Here is a 22,011-nt window from a genome sequence, read left to right on the forward strand (position 1 = left end):
TCTTCTTGAGCATTGCTCTATGGATATTCTTATACATAGCCTTCTTTTGCAAAAATCGTGAACACTTCATTCATAAATTTTTCCCAACAACAAGATGTGGACAAAACATTACATTTATTCTAATGAAGACATCAATTGGCTTCTTAGTTTTACTGTAGCCACAATTATAAGATGTCACCCACTCCTAGTATGATGACTATAGAGCAACACAAACATTATATTTTCTTTAAAAGTAATGATTACTAATGATCGTATCAACTTCTTTAGGTGGTATTTGCAACAAATAGAGATTGGCAAAATACAGAATTGGCCTCCAAATTTAAATCATTGAATCATAGGCAAAGACCTTTTGACACCTAAATTTTGTTTCACAACTATAGTAAAGTTTCTAGGTTGTCCTTGACCACATGAAACTCTTGCATTATCTTCTACAAAGCTTGTAGGCACCCTTCCCTATTCCTAGCTTCAACAAATGCTCAAAAATTAACAAGACAACTTTTACAAATTGAGCACCAATGCTTGAGTTTCTTTCTTCAAATTGATACGCATAAGTATCCACGTTTTTTAAGTCCACAAATTCAAGTTATAATGTTTTTGTGCCTCCTCCTAATAGTCTTTCAAAATCTTCTCCAAAAAGGGAAACCACCTCCACAACAAAACCTAGGATTCTCATTCATCAAGTAGGCAACCTCTTGAACATGCTTGTTGTTGTCTAAGATGCACCCAAAAGCTTAGACAGTGTCAAATTATGTGCGGCCCTTTGAATGTATAATATCAACAACTTGTATATCCACTTTTTGTAGCAAGATAATATATAGCAACTTATGCTATGCACAAGAGGGAACTTGTCTTCCAAAAGAGGTAAAAGAAGTGCTACAATCTCTACTAAGTGGGGAAGAATTTCATCAATGAATCCCTTAGCAGCTACATCAAGGTTTAAAACAACTACTTCTCTTTCTTTCCAAGTACTAATTCCCTTACTTTTCACATTTTCCTAAAGCATTGGCATCAAGATTGCAAGCATTTTAGTGAACTTGGAGCTCATGCTCAACCGCCAAGACCCACAAACTTCTTATTGTTCAAGCATTTCAAACGAGCACTAATGGCTACCTGTCACATAGTTGATGCGTTATCCCTCTCTATGAGTGTAGCGAGCTTATCTTGATTACCAATTGAGTTGCTTCCTCTCTCAAGCACTCCGATAACTCCACGATTCATGATGCAAGCTCAAGCATCATCAAGCCTCTTCCTCCAAGCTCCATCTCCATAGCCACGCACGAGACGAGAGTTCTAGGGTGGTAGGTAAGTAGATAGGAGGACTACCTTTGTCGTCGCTCCAAGCACTTTTCGAGAAGGTGATGCTTCAATCACCGAAACGTCCTCCCATATGATATAGGAATCATAATTCTGCTCTGCAGAGCTTGCCGATGCCTCCTCAGTAGCCTCCTCGTTGCCTTTTATAATCATCTGCCACCTCGTAAAGCTTTAGAAAAGCTTCAAAAAGCATTGTTCATAACATCAATGGCGACGTCAATAATATCATTCTACTTCTTTTGTTTGAGGTGCCAACAAAAAGCCTTTTTTTTTACATTATTTATTTTGTATCTGATTGACATTAGAGCTTACGTTGCTATGATGTCATAAGATGTGCCTGTTAAAGACGCTGCTAGTGTCTTCTACACGTTGCGATTGTATGCTATGTAGGGCCATTATTTCACCTTTGTCAATGATACTACAAAATAACTCTCTTCACAATCATAAGGTTATCTTTGCCCAATCTTCCCGCATTACATTAGGTTTTAGGCCTCAAACATGATGAAACGGTTAGCTCTTTCAATAGAGTTTTATGTGTATCATTTTCCTCTCTTTTGTAACTTGCCAGTGGAAAAATCTTGTTGCATAGACTAGAATAGGTTGGGTTAGTAATAGCAACCTAATCCGTGTGAAGATTTTGCCCTTCAATGTGTAAATTCTGAGAGTACCCCACATCCCATATAGTCATGTTCATGAACTTGCCTATGTCCATCATAGCCAAAAGAATCTTATCTTCCATGGCTTGTAACAATGACACTAGTCTTTGCTTCAACAGTCTTTGATCCCACTAAAGCAATAGCGGCTCTTGCGAAGGAGCCATCTTTGAAACAAGCTCCATTGCTTTAGTTACATTAGCTTGTGTGATTGTGAAGATACATGGCCACCACCTGTAAACTTGAAGTCAAAAATCAAAGTCATCTTTATATACTTCACCTGTTCTTTATGGTCCAATAGGTATCCATTCTCTTCTTGGATAGAAATCTGTCAACTTCGTCAAGGAGACATAAATGCAATTAAAAGAATCATTCAACCATACCTAACTTGTGTCATCTTCAAAACATACATTCTCTTCATAAAAACCTATTTTTCATGCAATGTGCCCTAGCAGGAATATGCTATGTAATAGGAATTCATACCCAATCATTCATGATTTGAGAATTTTACACTATCGGATCCACGTGATGCAAGCAATCAAACTATGCTCCACAAAAATTATGAATGCACTAAACAGAATGTTCCTAGCCTATCTACATGTGCTTGTGTGTCATGCAAAGGAACACACACAATGAAAAATAAATTCCTAATGACGCTAACTAATGTGATAAAATTCTTCGCAAAAATTTCAGCCCTCAGATTTGTAGTGGTGGATGCAAAGCATCACAACATCCGTCCCCCTCCAAACCTGCATATCCTCCGGATGGGCCACAACTACCCATCCTCATCACCGCCAAGCTCAACGGTCAATGCAATCTCTTTCTCTTCTATAAAAGCATATGCAATATCCACATCTTCATCTTCATCATCTCCTGGCTCAAGTCCATCATAAATCTCATCTTCCAATTCTTCAATTGCATAAGCTGCAATATCTCTTCTCTTGAATAATTTGATTATGTTTCCTATAATCGGAATCTGCAAGACCGTGCCATCAAGCTCTATTAAGGAATATGTAGCATTGTCATGGACATGCTACACCAAATAGGGCCCAAACCATCATCTCGAAACCTTGAGGATAGCACTATATTGATTGTCTAGACTGTTGTCATAGACCAACACCCAATCTCCCTCTTCAATCTCTTTAGGCCTCAATCTCTGTCTACTGTCAAAGCAGTCTTTGTTGTGAATTCTGGCTTCTTTGAGCTTTTCAACTAATCTTCCAATATCTTCATATCTTCTCTCCAACCAACAAATATGAAGAGCTAAAAGATCCTCTCTAGTCATCTCTTCTTGCTACCATAGTAAAGCACTCCAAGTAAGTGTTCAAGTCTCTGTAGGTATGACTAGCTTCTGCCCATACATCAACTCAACTTGCATTTACCCTGTGGTGAGACTGTGAATAGTGCAATCAGTCCATAAGGTGTAAGGCAACAACCTAGGCCACTCTCTCACCTGTACCCACCACATGCTTTGGCCAAGGCTTTCACAATCGGCGAATGACCTCTTTCACTCTTCCCATTACCTTCTAGATTATATGCCAAAGTTAAAGCTCGATGTCTAGCCCAAAGACTTTCATGAAACTCTTTCATGATCTGCACCTGTGAAGCTCTATCACGGACAACTCTCAATGGCTATCCTCCTCGCTTTCATGGATGCTTCCAAAGTAGCCCACTTCACAAGAAGAAACCATCATATTTTCTCCTAATGTTCTTGAAGTCTATATCAAACCATCCATCTTGTCTAGACATGGTAGTAGAGATAAGAAAAAGGATGGTAGTAGAGCAGCTCACATGATTAGTCGAGCCATCGTGCAACTGTCTATAGCATTAGGACCAAAATGGAAGACTGGTAGGCGGCGCTCTTGTGGTAGTTAATCATTTCTCATAACAAAATATTAGTGAGTTTGGGAATCTCCCAATTTCCATTTTTTTAATACTAAAAAGGTGGCACCCGGATAACATGCCCATAAGTTTCTGAAAACCATATGATGTGCCTATCATTAAAAAGTACTTGAAAAATGGAATCCATTGAGCTATAGAGTACTTGATTTGGAGTTACAGTATTCAAGTTATGACAAATCCAAAGATTTGACCAAGTGTCCCAAACTTATGGGAAGTTCCCATATTCCCCAATATGTTTTTTCATCGACTTTCTTGTCACGCACGTATTTTATTGAATTTCCAATGTCTATGATGTTTTTTTGAATATGAATAGAAAACATGTTTTCATGAGCATTGCCCGTTTATAGAAAATGGCCACTACAAGGTGTGAGGCTAGGGATTTTCATATTTATATCATTAACCCATCTAATATTGTGATTGGTAGCATAAACTAATGCTATTCTTGTAATGTGCAAAGTAACACAATATAAACTAAGACTTGCTAGATAGAATGTAGTGAGATGGTGTAATAAACCCAAGGTCAAGAGTTCCATTCTTATGGGAAGAAATATCCTACAATGTAACAAGGTGATGTAATCATAAGGGCCTGCTAAGGTAAAAGTAGAGGGTAAGTTCAGATATCATAAACCACATGGAAAATTGGCATACGAATAGCTATAAGTTATACTATGTATATTTTATTTGGTTTAGGAATTTCCTTAACAACTCTATCTGTGTGTGTGCATGTGTGCATAGACATGTGCAAGTGGAGAATGGGCTCAAAAGGTTCACTATATATATATCCTCTCTATCATGTGCATTCAAGGCCTTTTTATATATAACCTTATTTGTGAATTTTTCTTGAGTAAAACCCTAAGAAGTCCACCTTATAGAACATGTAAAATACCATGTGAGTTCAAAGAAAATGGTATTTTACTTAGTAATATTTACAAAATGGATTTTTTAATTTTACCTTGAAAAAAACATGTAGTTTTAGTAAAGTGAAAGAGGTCCTTTTATCCTTATAGCATGCAAAGAAAGGTACTTCTTAATAGCCTTTCAACACACATTATATAGATGATTTTTTATAGTTCTACCCCCCTCAGAATAAAACACAACCCTTCTTTATTCAATCTATAAGTAACTCCTTTATATGACACCCTTCTTTATGTAAAAAATCTATAAACATAGTATTTTTAAAATTGCTTATTTTGAATCCGTGTGTACACACATATATTCAAGAGTAACTGGCTCGAGTGGATGAGCAATACACGTTCTCACACGGGGCTCGCACGCGGGTTCATGGAAGTTGATCACTGAATGGACACTTAGCAATAAGGGAGCAAAAAGATTAAGAAGAGTCCTTAAGTTAAGATAAATACATGGAGTGAAAGAATGGTTAGGATTCTCATTCGAACAATTTCATGTGTCGGCATGATAAGGAGAAGTGGGAATACAAAGATTTAAATTTTCTCGATATGTTCTCATACATAGATTTCTTGATTGCTACACACAAGGGATAGAATAGAAGAAGTTCAATGAATCAATTCACAAGAGATCTTCAAATTTTGATCACAAGAGAGCTTCATATATCATGGATATGCATGAAAAGAGAAGTGAATTGAAAGTGTATTTGACAATGTTGATATGGTAGTTTGAGGTTCAAAGGTTGAGAACGGCCTCTCCCACTTAGCATGCCTCTCAACATTACTTCAGGTCAAAATCTTCAAAGATAAGCTGACGTTGTTACCACCTTGCAATGGCACATGAACAGCTAATCTTTCTTTTCCCATAAACATGCATGTTGAGGACTGTTGTGTCACGTGGTCCATGTATAAAGCTCTTCCTCTTTAGAGTGGCATCTTCTTCTCATGAAAGGCACCAGCAACAAGTTATAAACTCTCAACATGATATCACTCCTTGTCATAGCAAAAGAAGCAACAAATCTTAGCCATTCACAAGGAATAATAAATGATCACACAAAAGAGATGATAGATGAGCTCACATTACTAAAATACTATTGAAGAAGAAGAGGAGGTGTACGGAGGGCGAAGAGGAGCCGCCAAACCCTTCTTTGAGCCTTTGAGGTGAGTGCATTGTCCATTCTTGCTTTTCTTTTGTGTTTTCTCTCTCTCTTTTACTTGTTTTTGTTATAATTCATGTGTATTGAGACAGGGAGAGAAAATGAGAGAGAAAGAGACGGAGAGGGAGAGGGAGGGAGAGGAAATGAGAGAGGGAGAGGGAGAGGGAGAGGAAGAGGGAGGGAGAGGGAGAGGGGGAGGGGGAGGAAATGAGAGAGGGAGAGGGAGAGAGGGAAACATTAAACATAATAGGGAAAGAGAGAAAGAGAGGGAGAGGGAGGGGGAGAGAGAGGAAACCAGAGAGGGAGAGGGAGAGGGAGACATTAAACATAATAGGGAAATGAGAGGGGGAGAGGAAATGGGAGAGGGAGAGGGAGAGGAAGGGAGAGAGAAAGAGAGGGGGAGGGAGAGGAAATGAGAGAGGGAGAGGAAGAGAGAAAGAACATTAAACATAATAGGAAAAGGGAGAAAGAGAGGGAGAGTGTGAGGGAGGGAGAGGAAATGAGAGAGGGAGAGAAATAGAGAAAAGAAAATGAGAGAGGAAGAGGAGAGAGAAAAAAATGAGAGAGGTAGAGGAGAGAGAAAAGAGAGAAAAAACATTAAACCTGATAGGGAAAGAGAGAAAGAGAGGGAGAAGGTGAGGGAGGGAGAGGAAATGAGAGAGGGAGAGGAAGAGAGAAAAGGAAATTAATTGTTGTTGTTTGTTGTAGTAGTAGTAGTAGTAGTAGTAGTTTTTTCTTTTCTTTTCTTGTTTATTGTTGTTTAGTTTTCTTGTTTTTTTTGTAGTAGTAGTAGTACTTTTTTCTTCTTTTTTCTTGTTTATTGTTGTAGTAGTAGTAGTTGTTGTTGTTTTTTTTTTCCTTCTTCTTCTTTTCTTGTTTATTATAGTGGTAGTGGTAGTGGTAGTCGTGGTTGTGGTCATGTTGTTGGTTTTTCTTCTTTTCAACGCTTTATTATACTGGTAGTGGTAGTGGTAGTGGTAGTGGCCGTGGTCATGGTTGTGGCCGTGATCATAGTCATAGTCATGGTCATGGTCATGGTCGTGGTCGTCGTCGTTGTAGTCGTAGTCATAGTCGTAGTCGTGGTCATGATCATAGTCGTGATTTGGTCATGGTTGTGGTCCTGGTTGTGGTCGTGGTCGTAGTCGTAGTCATGGTCGTGGTCATGGTCGTTGTCGTGGTCATGGTCGTAGTCATGGTCGTGGTCGTGGTCATAGCCGTAGTCATGGTTTTCATCATATTCGTAGTCGTGGTCATCGTCGTAGTCCTAGTCATAGTCATGGTCGTAGTCATGGTCATGGTAGTAGTAGTGGTAGTGGTAGTGGTAGTCGTGGTTGTGGTGGTGGTCGTTGTTTTTTCTTCTTTTCTTGTTTATTATAGTGGTAGTGGTAGTGGTAGTCGTGGTCGTGGTTGTGGTTGTGGTCGTGGTCATGGTCATAGTCGTCGTCCTCATAGTCGTAGTCGTCATCGTAGTTATTGTCGTAGTCATAGTTGTGGTCGTGGTTGCGGTCGTGGTCGTGGTCGTAGTTGTAGTCATGGTCGTGGTCGTGGTCGTGGTCGTGGTCGTAGTTGTGGTCGTGGTCGTGGTCGTGATCGTGGTCGTAGTCGTAGTCGTAGTCGTGGTCGTGGTTGTGATCGTAATCGTAATCATCGTCGTCGTCATCATCGTAGTCATGGTCGTAGTCATGATTGCTAAAGAAAATGAGAGAGGGGAAGGAAGAGAAAAAAGAAGAAGGAACGAGAGAGAGGGAACGAACATACAACATAATAAAGAAAGAAAAAACGAGAGAGAGATGGAAGGAGAGGAGATAATGAATGGATAAACAACAAAGAGAGAGTGGTGGCGAGGTCCGATGAGGTGCGGTGCAACACCATGAGATGGGAAACACTCCGATATATATACGTTAATTTGTAGATAGATGGGTGGAGACTTTACATACGTTAATTTTTGCTGAGTTACAAGAGAGGAAATCCTTTCTCAAACAATTTAAGAAAGAAAAAAAGAATGATAAAAAAAACAAATTGTTTGTCGAAACATAGAAAAAATGGAAAACGATGAAGGTCTTGCTGTTCAAGATTGCGAGGCATATCTTAATCAGTGTGTCCCATATTCTTGCTCTCAATGCAAGCTGGCAATTAGACAAAAACGTCGATTGTCTATAGAACATGTACGATGCTTTGACGAGTTTCAATCTGAGATCATTGATCAGGCGATCTTGGATTTTTAGCAAACGGTAAGAAAAGTTAATATCAATCATGCATTGTACTTGCAAGCTAATTGAATACCATATACAAGAAGATTAGGTTTGGCTGGCAAATTTTCTATCTAGGGAGGTGATGTCTCGTCCTAGGAGGAGTGCACCCTTTGCGGCCAATTAGAAGAGTTCGTGGGTGTGCGATGGATGGAGTGCCTGAGCCAAACCACCACTTGGAAGGTACTACTGAATCTATACCGTCAATACCAAAGGAGACAAGCAACCTTTCAGACCTACCTACAATCTTGGAGATTGAGATGGAGGCAATGATGAATGCATTGATTCCCATGGATGTCGAGACTTCTGATCCACTTAAAGAGGAAGCATCCATACCATTATATGATGGGTGCCGAGTATCTCGCCTAAAGACACTGCTTGCACTCCTAAGTGTGTAAGCAAAATACGAGTGGAGCGATGCGAGTGTGACCGAGTTGTTCAGGTACCTTGTACGTATGCTTCGTTGATTTCTTTTCGACACTTTCATTAAAAATATTTGTGCTTTTTCAAGGTGTTTTATGATTTTTTTCAGGTTACTGAAATATTATATATTACCACCTGCAAATACCATGCTTGAGTCTCGTGATGATGCACGACATGTTTTACGAAAGCTTGGCATGGACTACAACAGCATCCATGCATGTATCAACGATTGCATACTATTTCAAGGAGAATACGTGACTATGGAGACATGTCCAAAGTGTGGTGCTCATAGGTATCGATAGGACTTGCAAGGGAAAACTATCCCTCAAAAAGTTCTTAGATACTTTCCGCTTATCCCCCGCATAAACCACATATTCCGTACGTCTGGCATGGCAAGCTTGACAATGTGGCATGCGCAGAATACGTCCACACATGGAGTTCAACGAATATCAGTGGATTCACGCGCATGGAGCCACATTGAATCTACCTTCCCAGGTTTTTCTCGAGAGCCAAGGAATATTCAGCTCGGTCTTGCAATGGATGGCGTGAACCCATTCGGTCTGCACTCAACTTCTTACAGTGTGTGGCCTATAGTCCTTGTCAACTACAATATCCCTCCATGTTTTTCTATGAAGAAAGGACATCTTATCCTTAGCTTACTCATCCCCGGCTGCTACAAAGTCAAAAATATGGACGTGTATCTTCCTCCATTAGTCGATGAGCTTAAAATTTTGTGGGAGAAGGGGGTCACCATGTAAGATATGAGCAAGCGCGATGGTCGATGGTCCTCCAATATTCGAGCCATTCTCATGTGGACGATCTTCAGGTAAATAGGCTTTCGTTCTTGTTATTTTGCACGAGGATAGAGGTGTTGGAACATGTCTCGTTACCTCAAATTATCATGCATGTCCATTGTGCGGGCCACAGTTAGACTCCCGAAGGTCACAAACCATGAAGAAGATGGTATATCAAGGACACGCCGCTTTCTTGCGAAAGGGTCATGAACTCAGGGAAGGTTTTCTTGGATGACCTCCAACACGTATGAATGCCGCAAGCTGGTACGAGTAGTAAATGGTCCATGCGGAGTCACATCCAAACGGAATGGAACGGTTCTCAGTTTTCTACAAGTTGCCATATTGGACCCACTTGTTGGATCCCATGCATATTTTCAAGAATGTGGGCAGCTTGTTATGGGACCACATCACGGGAAAGAGAGACACTATAGAGGCATGAATGGATTTGAAGGAGGTAGGCAAGATGAAGGCACTTTGGCCGTAGTCGAGTGTTGATGGTCCCATGCAGCTACCTCACGCTCCTTGGGTTTTGTCCACTAAAGAAGAGTGCATTGTAAAGCAAATAATATCTCTTATACGTATTTGTGAGTAGGTAATCTTCTATCCAAACCCTTGACAACCTCGATGGTGGTATGTTATACCTTCAACTCCCCGAAGTACGAGAGTATATGATCAAAGCGATGTTCCGAGTATAGATGAGGACAATATGCAAATAGAAGGGTCGATATTGCAAGGGGTGGAGGCCACCGAAAGCTTGGAGTATATAGAGGAGCCAACATCGGGTAACAATGATGGAAAAACAGGAGTCCAAGAATTCTTTGAGAACGGGGTGGACTCATCCTTTTGTGGTGACATGTTTATCGACCTTCCAGTGTATGCGGAGTTGTGTCAGGAGATTGACATGGGACCATAGGATACTTCCTACTTGGAGCATCCATTAAGTCGATTCGTTGACTAATCGCTTATAAGGGTACATAAGATATGCATTTTAAGTGAGATTATTTTTTTAGGATTTATATTACCGTGCTTTGTATGATTTAAATTGATTATGCTAACATCATTTTTTGTCTGTGTAGGTGACCTTTTTGGATACTTAGATCATCAAGATGAGTCAAGGGATGAGCGATGAGAAGTTGCAGGATATCTTCACGCATATGTCTCCAGATCAGATGGCAAGATTCAGAGACATGGCACACCAGAAGCTGTCTCGGACATCGTTAGGCCGCTCTATTAGATCTACTTCTGCTCGATCAGATGCTTCAGCTTTGAGCAGACAAGATTGATGCTCTAGACTTAGGCGGGAGGGAGGGAGTGCTTCAGGGTCAGGGGGATATTGTAGAGATACGGAGGAAGTGAGCCCACGGTCGGCATGGGATATAGGTGCTACTCCTTGCTCTCATGGCAGTTCCAGGGATCATGGCTCAGGTGGTTGTTGTGGAGGCATGGACGCAGTGTCTCCGTCTCGTCGTTCTGCTGGAGTTGCATCACCTCTAGGATTTGTCACACCTGTGGGGACGTCTACTCCAGTTATGCCGGCTTTGGCTCAATCATCTGCATGTGACACCCCTATGGGTGCTACACTGAAAGATACTACCCTGATTGGTACACCAGATGTACAAGGGTCTCCTGGATATGCCCAGGAGTGTGGTCGCAAGTGGGAGAGCACCCATCTTTGGCATATCCCAGAGGGATATGCCTATCTTGTCGATGATAGGTTAGGAGCCATCATCATGAATGATGAGGGGAGGAGGGTGATGGCTCGCATGAGAGAGTTGTGCCAACAGGTTTTTCGGCACAACATCTTAGATCATTGGAAAAACATACTAGAGGGGAGCAAGGACTACATAGTAGCATCCTTGCATGAGGAGTTTCCGATTCCAGCCATAGCAGATAGATTCTCTACAGGCTGGATGATGGACTGCATGCATGCATATACATCACACAGACGATCAGATGCACACAAGGCACTCAAGAGTGGGTATGAAAAGCCCGAATGGCTAGACGCGGATGACTGGCGCCGACTGAGTGAGGAGGCTACAGATTCTCCAAGACGTTGGAGTCAGCAGTGCGAGGCAGCGAGGGCACGACTAAAGGCCGGAGTGGTCCATCATCTTGGGAGTGGCGGCCACAGGACATATCTGGAGGACTTTGTAAGTTTTTCTTATTTTTTGCTTGCTTATTTTTTTGCAATATCCTTTGTACTAACAATCATGTTTCTAACAGTTAGTATTTTGTTTTCTTTGTAGCACTCCATTACAAATCGCGATCCGATCTGCCTTGAGACTCGATATGCAGAGATGCACGGTCTCATTGCATTGATCGACTGATTATATAGACGCGCTGGCTCTATAAGCCACTCATCTTTCTTGTCCATAGTTACCATGTTTAATTAGAATGCATTATTGTATGGTGGACTGATGTGTAGTTGTTTCTTTTTTTGCAAAGTCTGTTCGATGCTCCTTTGCGGTGGGGCGATCTTTTAGATGGCAAGGATGTATAGCTCACCCTTGGATCCTTGGAGCTCGCACACCCTTATTTTTTAGTTGCCTGATCTGTGTAGAAATTTTCTATGTAGTAGTGATATCTTGCCTGATTGTACCAGTCGCTTTCATTATGCGATCATGTATTTATTTTATGTATCAGTGTTATGATTTAAGTACACTTTGTTTTTGTTTACACGAGCATTGTACACAGTGCAGAAACTATTTTGTATGGCCCATCCCCAGAGCATTTGGACATCAAATACCAAGTCTCGAGAGCATCACATAAGCTAAGAGCATGACATTTTCTTGTTGTAAATCAATTCAGATCTGTTACAGAAAATTCTGTGATTAGAATTTGACAGATCTGACATCGCCATTGCGTCTGAAGCATGCCAAAACCCCAAGTTAGACTCTTACATTGCCAAAATCGGGTTTAGATACTCGAGATATGAGAAAAAATGGGATTTTTTAGCCAGATTTTGAAACATGCGCAAAAAACGTGAGCTACTACTATGGGATATGCTAGTTATGATGAGGATAAGGGGTAAATGGGGGCATACAAGGTGCCCAATGAAGCCAAGGAACACTTGCAAAGAGCCTATGAGGGCCAGGGAGAGGCGGGAGATGAAATCTTACCTTGAGGGGAAGAAGCCATGGATGGCATTAAAGCTCCAAGCTCCAGATCTTCAATCTAGGCTAAAGTAATACCGGGCCAAGCTCCACGATCAAGCTCTAATCCAAAGCTCTGATACCAGTTGAAGGGGATGTAATGGTGGTGGAGAAGGAGAAGAGGAAAATGTGGGAGAGAAGAGTATACACGATGTAGGTGCTATCCAATTGAACTAACAGCCTTATTGCACTATCATATTATATATGAATAAAGAATAGGTAGTCATAGTGTACATGGGCAGGCCTAGAGGCCTTTTACCCCAATAGAAAGTATTTAGGAAAAATGAAACATCTGATAGTTTTCCTACATAGAATTGGAAATCTCTATCACTTGTGTCGATGCCAATGCTAATGGGTTGCTTGGGAATTGCTAGAAAAGGAGAGCTTGCTTATCCTTGTCAAGTAGTTCCATGTAGCTATCGATGGTTATGGCATGTATGTCCCTTTGCAATGCATAGAGATATATCGACACAATGAGAAGCTTAGCTTAATCAATCACAGAATGCAAAAAACATAAGCAAGCCACAACCAAAACCTGCCACACCGACAATGAAGAAAGAAAGAAAAATAGATTTTGCTCACCAATAATAAATAAAAAAGCCAAACTCAGAGTGGGGACACTACTAACAAACAACCAGAGTCAACAATATTAGTCAACATGCAGTCCTGTAAGATAAGAGAGATTATCGACATAGTATAGAGCAAAACCATGAAAATAAAATGAAAAACACACAAAGATATATCGAAAAACATGTAGCAACTAGAACAAATAAGACATGTTGCTAGGAAATGGGCTGCATGGAAGGCTTTTAAAACATCACATTGCTGTCAATTTGGGCTACAAAGAAGACAAACAACAAGGTGCATCAAATATATAGAAATACCTAAGAAGAAACTGAACCAAGCAGGACAATGTTGTAGTATCACACTACATGCAAGGCACATAGTAAGAAGTAGCAATCTCTCGACAACCAAGCTCACACACTCTAGCAATGTCATTCCATAGGAGACAACTGTAGAGGAGACAACCAATACACACAGGAAGGTCATGTAAGAAAACTCAAACCAACTAAACTGCATAGGGATTTTTTCCTTCAATAGCTACTTTGAAATAAGAATCCCTAAAGTAGTGGAAACTATGGGATTGAAAGAAAGTTTTTACTTGAGCATATGCATAGTTTTAGGTTTTGAAATAACCCAGTACGACTTTCATTAGCAATCAAGCAACACTTGTACTACATTTGTATCCATAAATGTGGCAATTTCTGTGAAAAATATGTCAAAGGAAAGAAAGCAGCTTCTTCTGAAGAGCATCTCACTCAATGCACTTTAAATTTCTTCAGCTTTTACAAGTTATTCTCACTATTTCTTCACAAATCTTTCTTGGTGAATGTACAACGTCCAAAAACACTCAAGAGTTGTGTGCCTTTCTTGGTGGAAATCATGTGTAGGTACAAAGCATTTCTTGGCCTTTCTTTAGCTCATTCTAGCAATGTTCATCCTACTTGTAGCTTGACACAAGCCAAAATGCTATATTCTCTTCTCAAATCTACTCTTACTTTTAGCTTTTAAGATTCTATGACCTACTTTAATAGTCTCTTCTCCTACTATTATTTCACCCAAGAAAGCAGCCATAGCTAGATATTGCAACTCTTGATTTCTCTCCCTTTGTGTCCATCTTTCTAAATAAGAAGCCATAACCAATATCTATTTCAAGCCCCAAGGATCTCCAGTTGAAGTAGCAAAGCTTGGAAGATTGTGAAGATCAATCCCACATGTCACAACTAGCCAAAGATGGAGCTACAGGTAAGCTATAGCCCAATGCCATATTCAACAAAATTGCAAATGGGCACCAAACAATGGTCCTCTCATATATTCCTCCTTGAAAAATAGCATCAAGAGAGGGCAGAATAGTTTGATACCAATGGTGATGATGATGATGATGATTGTGAGCTCACAAATGACCTTTCCACTACATAGCGGTTCAATAAGCCCACTCACATGGTCGCATGTGAGGTTGCCTTTTTTTAGTATGGCAAGAGCCTTTGGTTCCATAAAACATAAAACCAGAGGTAAATTGTAGCAATGATCTCATGCTCTACAAATGTAAGATGCATGTGACATGCTAAATTAATGTTGTTATTGTATAGGGTATCCATCAAGCTCCAAGCTCCACTAAAGTAGCTTTAAGGACCTGAATATATTGATAGAATGTTTAGAACATCTAGCCTTACAAAATTGAAATCTTAAAGAAAATCCATATACATGTTGATTCATCATGTGGTTGACTGAAAAGAAAATTGTTTCAACTCCTTTTGCTTATGGGGATCAATGTTACTTCTCGTCCTATCGCAATTTGCAAGCCCAAGATGTTGAACATGGAGATGCATCTTTTTGTACAATTGATATACAACTAGTATCAAAACTTCACATCCAAGTCTATGAGTATTGGTAACAACCAACATTGAACAACCACCTACATTAAGACATTTGGCATTTGACTGATTCAAACAATCTTGCAAATAGTCCTTGGGAAAGTTACTATATGTATATAGACATCACTTGCGTTCAAGGCCTATTTATAAATATCTTTATGTGTGAATTTTTCTTGAATAAAACATAACCCTTTTCTATTCAATGTGTAAATAACCCCTTTATATTATATCCTTGTGTATGTAAAAAATATATAAAAAGGGTATTTTAAAAATACCTTATTTTGAACCCACGTGATGCACACATATATTCATGAGTAACTTACTCGAGAAATAGTCAAACATTTGACTGCAAAAACTTTTAAGAATTAACTTGGATCTACATCTTTGCAAATCTAATCCACTACTTAAGAATTAATGGTGAGATAGGTCACCATTTTCCATAGTCCATACAATGCCCCATGAATTTTTGTTTGAGCAGGATTAGTGTGGAATCCAGGCTGCAAAACTGCCTTCTCCATGTAGCATTCCATATTTTTAATCAACAATCCAACCATCATGTCTCCTATAGAAGCTCTCAAGACTTTACAAATGTCTTCCACTTTTTGTTTGGAGTAATAGGCCCTTCTTCTTATGATTTTGTCGGTCTTCACATTAGTATCTTCCCCACAAAATTAAGTTGACAACAAGATATGAGGAGCATGAAAAAGACTTGAGATAAATAAGTATATATACTAGCATGCATCACACATGCTGTATTAAGTTATTGTCCTCTCAACTAGGAGGATATAAAATTGAAGTTTTCTGAAAGAGATGTGGGCTTAGATATTCAATTTTTCCTAAAACACCTTCATGTAGTTTTAAAGCTTATCCATGCCTTGAATCTAGTAACATCCTAGAAAAATTTTATAATAGTTCTAAAGCCTTATGCATAATCCATCAACATGAGCATAAGGATATAGAATAAATAGACTAATGCATGTTTGCACACATGCATAAAACGAAAGCTACTAGCTGCAATGCTTCTTGTGTTTGCACATAGTCTCATGAAACACACTACACATCAATTTGCAAACACACATGAAATATGGAGGCATAGTAATAAGGTATGTACCCTACACACAAGACAATTAACCTTTTCAAATTGTTAATCTCCATGTTTATTCACTCTTCATGTTTGTGTTATACTAGTTTAGAAGAAAAGAAAAACACCAATGCTACAAGGATAAAGATTTCAAGGATAATTTAGTAAGTAAAACAAAAGTCTCAAGAAAGTCAAAAACTATTTGGTACCTTCTTGAATCTTTTCCATGTATTAATTAGAGCCAATTGTATCTTGGAGATAATCCACAAAACCTTCATTGTGAGTCCTTGAGATTTAGGCTTCTTCAAAGAGATTTTCTCTACTTCACCTTGCATAACATTAATAAGTTACATCTGAATAAAAGCATACAAATTGAGGACATATTGCATAGAACATCTACATGGCATCTTCCATACATATCCAAAATATTTAAGTAAGCTCCAAATGTGAGTAACAGTTTTGACACTCTCTATTGCATTCAATGACCACTAATAAAGGGAATCAATCAAGGCCTTCATCATCACAATAATCTTCATTGTGGTCAAAAGCTATTACAAGAGACATATGAAAAATTTGTGGGTAACTTAATGATCAACTTGACCTTATTACGATTCACATATCCCTCACAAGGCAGGACAATAGGAGATTATGTCTAGTATTTTATGCTAAAATAGAAATGCCTACTACTTTCACTATTACTAGTACATAAGATCAGAGATCTACAAAATTCCAACCCGTAAAGCTTAATTCTTGTGTAGCATGAAGATAACTCCAAAGAAAAATGTGGCACTTGTCAAAATATGGAAGATGAAATTTACCACAAAATCACTAAGGTTGCACATTGCACCTATCCAAATGAAATGTGCATATGACCTCAGAGACAATAGCAATTTGGGTCAATTTGCTGCTCAAAAATGTGCCTATGCCATAGTCCATTAGCGCCCATTTCATAGGTATCCTATAAGCTCCATAGTAGTAGCTCACTTAGCACTCAAACCTATAAAGCTCAAAACATTAGAGATACAATCACAGTCTAACTCAGAAGGCCAAGAAGTAGTAAAAGATAATTAAGAAGTACAAATCTTCCAATAGGAGACGTAAAAACAAACTTATGGGTATCATAATGATTAGCTTGTCCTTATTACACAATGTTAGAGATATGCAAAATTCCATGATCAGCCTATCCTTATTACACAATGTCAGAGATATGCTAAATTCCAACCCGTGAAGTGTTTTTTTTTGCACCATAAAGATAAATCCAAGACACCATGCTCTTATCAAAATGAGAGATGTGATTTACCATAGAAATATTGGTTGCACATTCCACTTGTCAACATGAAATGTGCAAATAACCTCAAAGATATTGACACTCTAGGTTAGTTTCCTTCTCAGAAATGTGCCTATGAGAGAGAACCTAAATTAGGCTTTATTTCAATTGGGAGGGTAGCATACTTTGACTGCAACTTTGGTATCTCCTTCAATTGGTAAGAAATTTTGGAATGACTGAACATCAGGCCATGAGCTGCACTCAGAACAATAGTTTGATTAGTTGGCCCCAATTACATTCTTCTCTTGCAACTTCATTAAGGCAGATAGTGCCATGCAAGTGTGTGGGCAAGTAAACACTTCAGTCCTATTATCCAAAGCACCAACATCCATTAGTTCTTCTTTTATAACCTCTTAAAATCTTGTCAAAATCTCAAAGGGCATAAACTGCATTATCAATGGATACTAAATCACTAGTTTGAATAGTAGATGCAAAAGTGGGGTTGGCCTTCATATGTATATAATTATTCCACCTAGTATTATAATATAGATGCACTAGAATGGCATTTGTTGTTGTAGCTTGTGCACTGACTAGCCTGGGAATCCGATTAGTCAAGACAAGTTCTTTGCATGTAATAAACCCCTAACACAAAGCATAGATGTTCCCATGACTACTTTGAGGTACAATAACCCAATGAGGAATGTCTTACTCAAAATCTCTATGGCTATAGTTTTCTGGCCTTCTAAGTGAAGGTTTTATAAAGAATTAGCCAAGTATATGTGCATTGCTTCTATCACTTCTCAAATTAGATGCATGCACCTATCAAAATTAGTGTCCAAGCTCAATAAGACTACCGCATTGGCAATTTTTTGCACCAACTTTTTGTTAGAGAAAACACAATAAGAGGAATGCCAGTTGCAGCAAAATAAGTTGAAAGTGTTACACATGTATCAATAGTTGATGCACAGGTGACATGAATGAAAGGCTTATTCATTTTCCTTAACCTCTTCTCTTGATTCAACAAGACCGTCATGCCAAGATCCTTAAAGCTCCTCATGTGACTAATACCACACTACTTCACCCACAAGTCATTCAAATTCAACATCTCATTGTCAAATTGCTGTGCATGGAACAAATTTCAGTTCCCTTGAAAATAATTTACAATATCATCATTGTCCATTTAAGGAAGTACACACTTTTCGTTACTCCAATCACTTGATCCAAAATGGCCAAGTAGTTTTACTGACATAGGAATCAAACAGAGTTCAAGTACTTCACACATCAAGAAGCAAACCATCCTTGATTTTGTAAATGACCTTGACCAACAAATACCCCTCGTCAACAGGGTCATATGGGCTAAAGGGAACTTACTTTGCAGAGAAGGTAGTAGGCGGCTTGAACATACTATGATGGCACGCATTGTCACAGATGTTGTCAGTTGCCTTCTTTTTCCTAGAGGCCGAAGTGGAAGAGGCGAGTCTCCATGGGTGAGCAGATCTCACGAATAGTGCTCTGTTCAGATGCCACCTCTTTTTACTGGTTTAGCTAAAAAAAATTGTCAAAAAATACTATTTGTTAACTCTTCTTACTAGTTTAGCTAGAAAAAACATTATGGAAGCTACATTAGATAGATAACTATGTTATTCAATATTCTCTTTGAGCTTTGCATGGCAAAAAAGTCACATGCGAACAAAAGCATAATACTTTAGTTGTGATTTACCATTGCACACCCTAGTAAAGCAAGTGAATGACCTTTGAATGGAGTTTGTAGTAGCTGCAAATTTGCATTGGAAATTCTTCTGAGCACTTCCATAGCTATGATAAATGTAAGTACATCCTACACAATCATTGAAACATGAGCAAGGGAAAATTTTATTTTAGTGGCCCTAATGCATGCAATTATTTCAAAGTTGTATCAACCATCGAATGTACCCATCAAAATGGAGAAAAAATAGACCATCCCAGTAACTCATTGTTGTGATAAAAGAAGCCTTTACACTAAAAACTTTGTCACCATAGCCAACAAATAAGCTTAATCATAGCCACCAAATAACCTTAATCATCCCCATATTGCTAACATCTGAGAAGAGCCTCTAGAAAGCTACTTGGGATAGCTACTTCCACTCAAGACACCATCTTCAAAGAAGCATCAATGTCAATGTAGCTCATAGGCATACCTTCGAGGTCCACCATCTTCTAGCACCCCTAGAAGAACCTCAAAATGAACACAATGTGCCCTTACCACCATAGCCACCAAAGAAGCTTTATCATCAAAATATTTTCGACATCTTAGAAGAACCTCTAGAAAGCTAGTTGGAATAGCCACTTCCACTCTAGATACCATCTCCAAAGAAGCATAAATGTCAATGTATCTCATAGACATACCTTGATAATAGAAAAATGCCATAGAACCATATCTATCTCACATGCAATCTGCTCTAATTGAAGCATAGCATGCCATGGAATCCTTGGTAGTGGAAGCTTGATTTCTTGGCTATTTACCCAAAGTTGGATTGACATATACAACTATCTTTATTTCAACGTTACTATAATTATAGTTCTCAACATTGACTTGGAGAGAAAACATTGTATTTATGGACCCACTTATAATTCTTGGTACTTATGGACCCACTTATATGAAGGAAGGGACTAGTGTATCTGCACATTTGATTGAGTTTCATTCAATTTTCAAACATTTGACTTCACATGGCATTGAGTTTAAGCATAATCTCCCTCCCTTCTTCTTGTATCTTACACTTCCTGAGTCATGGGACACTTTCTGTAGTGCCATGTGTACTAATATGCCTGAGGATGATTTGAAGCTTCAAGATGTTAAGGGTGCCTTACTCATAGAGGAGATAAACAAGAATAATGTAGATGGAACCTGTACTTCTCATGCATTGATTGTTAGGGACTGACATGATGGTAAGAATAGTAATGACTATTGAGGTAGGGATAAACATGATGATAAGAATAGTAATGACTGTTGTGGTAGTGATTCACAAAGGTCTCGGTCTCATAGGCATCTCATAGTAAGTCATGTGGTTGTAACTCAGTTGTACGACCTCTCTTACATATCAGTAGTATTATGGAAAGTAGGGTCATATTCGGCAATAGTGCCATAAGATGTGCGATAATACGTGAAAAACAAAGGCAAGGGCAAAGTGTAGAAAATTTCTAATGATCACAACATTGTCCCAACCAAGTGCAATGTAAATATTGAAGAGAGAAATGTAGTGTAGCCTAAGTTAGATGATGATTACATCTTGGAAACTTCTTCTCTTAATGCTAGTTACTGGGTTGACGCCTCATCCACTTTTTCTTAGTGTTGGCTACTTGATTCAGGGGTTTTTTCCATGTTATGTCATATAGGGATTAATCTCATTCATAACAAAACATGACAAGTTCTATGAGACTAGGAAACGACTAGCATAGGATATTGTAACGTGTCCAGCTTTTCACCTGTAGGACACGTCTTAGCAGCCCATTGGGAAGAGAATCCAGAAGGTGCCACCCGACACTCCCATGGAATGTCATGGGGTTTGCGATCTAGGTCTTCCCAAGTTTGGCAAAAAAGCATTCCGGCCGTTCCCACTTAGGACCGACCTAAATCAGGGTTTTCCTAATGGTTAAGTTCCTAGAGAGTAACTAGCATCGAACCCCAGACGAACTACTTTACGTAGAAACGTCAGGGTTGAAGCGGATTCATGCTGCACTTGGTTCAAGGAGAATGGGAAATGAGAGGGATGCAAAGCTCGACCTCTCTGCCTGTAAGGCATAGTCCCATTCCGTTTCCCTAAAACACCATAAATCGGGGACTCTAGTACTCTAGATTCTAGGTCATCGTTCCTTGCTGCCAATTTCCTTCGAAAAACGTTCTCGGCCAGCCGGGACCACCCATCCATAGGACGAACCCATGGTCGCACTTTCCTCAAGTTGCTCTAGTTATCTAATTACCTATCACATTTAGTTTGACACGCAAAAACAGCTTCCTTAATTAGCCAGTTAATCATCAATTCCTTTACGTAACTTAATCATTGACATAGAAAAACAATTTCAAACAAGTTCCTTTTCAACAATTGATCTTATTTATCAGTCTTTGGAGTACATCATATAATCCAGTCGAAGGCTAATCCATAATCCAGCCCGAATGCAATTCCATAATCCACCCGAAGGCAATCCAGCAATCCTCAGGGATTACTAATCCAAGTTTCCGCCCGTAGACTAGTATGCGGGCATCAAGATCCAAATCCCGAGTCACGTCAGCCTCTTGTGCAGGATGCGGAGGCAAGGGGTAAATAGTTGCTAATATTTGTCCTAAAAGGTGTAAATAGTTGCAAGACATAACATTACGTGCAAATATGCAATTCATTGACTTTTTCCTTCTATGCAACTATAAAATGTAAAATGACCATCTCTTTTCCTTGCCTAATCTATAATGAAAGACAATTCACGGCTAACTCATATAAAAGCCTACGTTGAATTGCATCAAGAACTATACCCATAAACCCTTTGTCTGATGCATTGAATTCATGATTTAATATGAAATGCATCTTTTTCTAAATACAATCTTTGATGGAAAGACTCCATGCATGAACGAATACCATGAGACCATTATCAATTCAATTTGTCCGTGGACACTCAGCCCAATCCTGGGATGTAATTAACATCGCGTGCAA

The 22,011-nt window shown here is 39.2% G+C and overlaps 1 pseudogene; it reads right to left on the reverse strand.

Annotated features, from left to right (window-relative positions):
• Window positions 1–17,465: 17,465 nt before the first annotated feature.
• On the reverse strand, window positions 17,466–18,591 carry LOC148034834 (threonine synthase 2, chloroplastic-like; annotated as a pseudogene).
• Between the last annotated feature and the right edge of the window lie 3,420 nt (window positions 18,592–22,011).

This window comes from Lygodium microphyllum, chromosome 6, assembly GCF_053477565.2.
Source record: "Lygodium microphyllum isolate KBCC chromosome 6, Lygodium_microphyllum_v1.1.10, whole genome shotgun sequence".
NCBI lineage: Eukaryota > Viridiplantae > Streptophyta > Polypodiopsida > Schizaeales > Lygodiaceae > Lygodium > Lygodium microphyllum.